The 4826-nt window shown below is 41.6% G+C and overlaps 2 non-coding genes across 2 annotated transcripts; both read left to right on the top strand.

Annotated features, from left to right (window-relative positions):
• The first annotated feature begins 1240 nt into the window (after nucleotides 1-1240).
• On the top strand, nucleotides 1241-1347 carry LOC141683638 (small nucleolar RNA R71). The gene has a single exon (XR_012560385.1). It is a non-coding gene; the product is annotated as a small nucleolar RNA R71 (small nucleolar RNA).
• Nucleotides 1348-4285: 2938 nt separating this feature from the next.
• On the top strand, nucleotides 4286-4392 carry LOC141680547 (small nucleolar RNA R71). The gene has a single exon (XR_012558358.1). It is a non-coding gene; the product is annotated as a small nucleolar RNA R71 (small nucleolar RNA).
• Nucleotides 4393-4826: the final 434 nt, after the last annotated feature.

Genomic DNA, 4826 nt, shown 5'->3' with positions numbered 1-4826 from the left:
TGCTTGCTCCCAAATCAAACAGGCACTTGTCAAAAGACAACTTGCCAATGGTGCAAGGAATGGTGAAGCTACCTGGATCTTTAAGCTTTGGAGGTAACTTTTGTTGCAGCACAGCACTGCATTCTTCCATTAGAGCAACGGTCTCAAGGTCATCCAGTTTCACCTTCCTTGAAAGAATACTCTTCATAAATTTCGCATAACTAGGCATTTGCTCCAGAGCCTCAGCGAAAGGTATATTGATGTGAAGTTTCTTGAACACCTACAGAAACTTACCAAACTGCTTATCTAGCTTTTGTATCTCTTAGGGAAAGGTGGTAGAGGATAGAGCTGTTTCTCCCCTGTATTACCCTCAGGCAGAGTGTGTTAAACAGTAGTCTTCCTTGGTTCCGCCGCATTCTCCCCTTGCTTAGCTTCTTCATCACCAACTTTAGCCTCCCTGTCTTTTGCTTTTTTAGCATCAGCAACTTTTCCAGACCTTAAGGTAATAGCCTTGACTTGCTCTTTAGCTTCCTTCCTGCCTGGCACTTCAGTATCGCTGGAAAGTGTGCCAGGTTGACGATTGAGCACTGCATTGGCTATTTGACCGATTTGATTTTCCAAGGTCTTGATAAAAACCGCCTGACTTTTGCACAACAGCTTAAGTTCCTCAAAATTAGCACTAGAGGGTGGAGCAACACCTCCTTGTTGAGGATATGATTGCCTTTGAGCATACTGTTGTGGTTGCTGGAATCCAGGTGGATTAAACTGTTTACTTATGCCTTGCTGATATGGTTGTTGAGTAGCATTCTAATTATTACTCCAGCTGAAATTTGGATGATTTTCGTTGTTAGGATGATAAGTAGCTGGCACAGGCTGCTGTGGTTGCTGATAATTGTTCACATACTGAACAGATTCATTAACAAGAGAACACTGATCCGTAGCATGAGAACCTGCACAAAGCTCACAGACCATAGCTATCTGATTGACTCCATAGGTGGCTAAAGAATCAACCTTCATCGACATCGCTTGAAGCTGCGCTGCAATAGCTGTAGGTGTATCAACTTCCAGAATATCTGCTACCTTTCCAGGCATCATCCTTTGAGTTGGGTTTTGATGCTCATTTGCAGCCATCGTCTCAATCAGATTATAAGCCTCAGTATAGCTTTTGGCCCACGAGGCGCCTCCAGCTGCTGCATCGAGCATGGGCCGAGATTGGGCCCCCAAACCATTATAGAAACCAGTGATCACCATGCAATCAGGCATACCATGATGTGGACACTTTCTCAACATCTCCTTGTAGCGCTCCCAAGCTTCACACATGGATTCTGTAGGCTGCTGCGCAAACTGAGTAAGAGCACTCCTCATAGCCGCAGTCTTCGTCATTGGATAGAACTTTACCAGAAACTTTTGCGAAAGATCTTGCCAAGTAGTGATGGACCCAGCTGGTTCAGAATGTAACCAGTCCTTAGCTTTATCCCTCAGTGAGAATGGGAAAAGCCTCACCTTAATAGCCTCATCAGTCACACCATTATATTTGAAAGTACTACAGATCTCAACAAAATTTCTTATGTGCATGTTGGGGTCTTCAGTCGCAGCACCTCCGAAAGAAATGGAATTCTACACCATCTGAATAGTGCCCGGCTTGATTTTAAAGTTATTGGCCTCAATAGCCGGGTGCATGATGCTAGACTGAATGTCATCAATTTTAGGCCGAGAAAAGTCCATAAGAGCTGGATCTGCCGGAACTATATGATCACCCATGATTACTGGTTCTTTCTGCTTACTTTCTGTATCCGAATCTTCAAAATCTATCTTCTCCGGAATATCAAGAACTTCGTCTGTCTCCTCAGTCGTATCTAAAGTCCTCTTGCGAGTACGAGAACGTGTTTGCATAAACGCTCGCTAAAGTACCTGAAACACAACCGGAAATAATAAGTAACACGTCTTAATCAATGAGTCCTAATGGCCACTGATGGTAAGTACATAAACTAAACAAATACGCCGAGTCCCCGGCAGCGGCGCCAAAAACTTGTTAGGGCGGAAACACGCGCTAATAATACACGCAAGTATACGCGTTCGCAAGTAATATAGAATACTTTCTAATTCGTTCCCACAGAGACTCAGACTAATTATGTTCAATTAATACTCACTCACCAATGTATAATTACTTCTCAATGTTAAGACAATAACACTTAGATTTGATTAACTAATTATTAACTATAATTAACTACGAGAATTAAGCACTTAATTGACACTTGAATTAACAATATTAAAACACACATGAGATCACAACTTCATTACTACTTCCTTCAATAGTCATTGTCATTACCCTTAGCATGCAACAGTGATGATATTAATCGAACAACACGAAACTGATAAAAGCCAACTTTCATTGTACTAATACCATTCTACCAAGCATCCATAATTAAGATAGACGTTGAATAGGCATCAATTATGTTGAGACCCTATATGTCTACAGAATTTGACAACATAACGATTTAAGCACAAGTTATTCCTTATGATTACACAAGGCAAGTAAAACGATTAGAGTTTCCCACTAATCATGCATACACATACATGAACCTATGCTAGCATGGCAAGTTCTAAACCTCAAGATCCACTGTCGCTTCACAAGAGATTAACACCCTATCTTCTATGTTCGTGACGCACATAAGACGAATAAGCACAACCAATACTAGATATCATACAATCATCATACACTAAGGTATTAAACACTAACTAAAGAATTCCATAGTAAATCCGTTACGACCCCATGATCACGATTAGCCCATGATAGAACTCATCGTCATCATGGGTTCATATGAAAATATGATAATAACACACGAGAATAATTAAAACTACTTATATGAAACCAGAGTACGTCACAAGAGTAAATAGGTTCAAAGTAAAGAAAACTAGCATCCAACGTTACAACGAAATAAAGAATCACAAGAAAATATGCTTCCTCATCGTTGCGGTGTGCTAAAACGGTCTTCTTCCTTATCTTCTCGCTCCTCGATTAATACTACGATCCAACACTATGTGAAACATCTTTGAAAACTACTTATATAGGAGTCCCATAAAACCCAGCTAACTCAGAAGTTGGAAAGATGAGCTTATCCACCTTTACTAAAACGTCCTCCACTATGCCTCGTGGGTATGTAATAGAACGATCAGCCAATTGTAGAGACATGTAGGTGGGCTTCGGATCAGGAAAATTCAGCTTTTTGAAGATAGACAACGGCATCAGATTGATGTTTGCTCCCAAATCGCAAAGGCACTTGTCGAATAACAACTTGCCAATGGTGCAAGGAATGGTGAAGCTACCCAGATCCTTAAGCTTTGGAGGTAATTTTTGTTGCAGCACAGCACTACACTCTTCCGTTAGAGCAACGGTATCAAGATCATCCAGTTTCACCTTCCTTGAAAGAATACCTTTCATGAATTTCGCATAACTAGGCATTTGCTTCAGAGCCTCAGCGAAAGGTATATTGATGTGAAGTTTCTTGAACACCTCCAGAAACTTACCGAATTGCTTATCCAGCTTTTGTTTTTGCAATCTCTTAGGAAAAGGTGGTGCAGGATAGAGCTGTTTCTCCCCTGTATTACCCTAAGACAGAGTGTGTTCAACAGTAGTCTTCCTTGGTTCCCCATCTTTCTCCTCCTGCTTTTATTCTTCATCTACAACTTCAGCTTTTCCATCTTTTGCTTTTTCAACGTCAACAACTTTTCGAGACATTAAGGTAATAGCTTTGACTTGCTCTTTAGCTTCCTTCCTGCCCGGCACTTCAGTATCGCTGAGAAGTGTGCCAGGTTGACGATTGAGCACAACATTGGCTATTTGACCGATTTGATTCTCCAAGGTCTTGATAGAAACAGCCTGACTTTTGCACAACAGCTTTAGCTCCTCAAAATCAGCACTAGAAGGTGGAGCAGCAGCTCTTTGTTGAGGATATGATTGCCTTTGAGCATATTGCCGAGGTTGTTGGAATCCAGGTGGATTAAACTGTTTACTTACAACTTGTTGATATGGTTGTTGAACAGCATTCTGATTGTTGCTCCAGCTGAAATTGGGATGATTTCTATTATTAGGATGATAAGTAGCTGGCACAGAATACCTGCTACCTTCCCAGGCATCATCCTTTGAGTTGGGTTTTGATGCTCATTTACAGCCATAGTTTCAATGAGATTATAGGCCTCAATATGGCTTTTGGCCCACAAGGCGCCTCCAGCAGCTGCATCGAGCATGGGCCGAGATTGGGCCCCCAAACCATTGTAGAAACCAGTGATCACCATCCAGTCAGGCATACCATGATGTGGACACTTTCTCAACATCTCCTTATAGCGCTCCCAAGCTTCGCACATGGATTCTATTGGTTGCTGCATAAACTGAGTAAGAGCACTCCTTATAGCTGCAGTCTTGGCCATTGGATAGAACTTCACCAGAAACTTTTGCACAAAATCTTCCCAAGTAGTGATGGAACCATCTGGTAGAGAATGTAACCAGTCCTTAGCTTTATGCCTCAGAGAGAATGGGAAAAGCCTCAGCTTGATAGCCTCATCAGTAACACCATTATATTTGAAAGTACTGCAGATCTCGACAAAATTCCTAATATGCATGTTGGGATCTTCAGTCGCAGCACCTCCGAAAGAAATAGAATTATGCACCATCTGAATAGTGCCCGACTTGATTTCAAAAGTGTTGGCCTGAATAGCCGGATGAATGATGCTCGACTGAATGTCATCAATTTTAGGCCGAGAAAAGTCCATAAGATCTGGATCTGCTGGAACTATACGATCACCCATGATTACCGGTTCTTTCTTTTCACTCTCTTTATCCGAATTTT

Source organism: Apium graveolens, chromosome 1, assembly GCF_009905375.1.
Source record: "Apium graveolens cultivar Ventura chromosome 1, ASM990537v1, whole genome shotgun sequence".
In the NCBI taxonomy this organism is placed as follows: Eukaryota; Viridiplantae; Streptophyta; class Magnoliopsida; order Apiales; family Apiaceae; genus Apium; species Apium graveolens.
The sequence above is the reverse complement of the archived record's forward strand: the minus strand, read 5'-3'. Positions and strand labels throughout refer to the sequence as shown.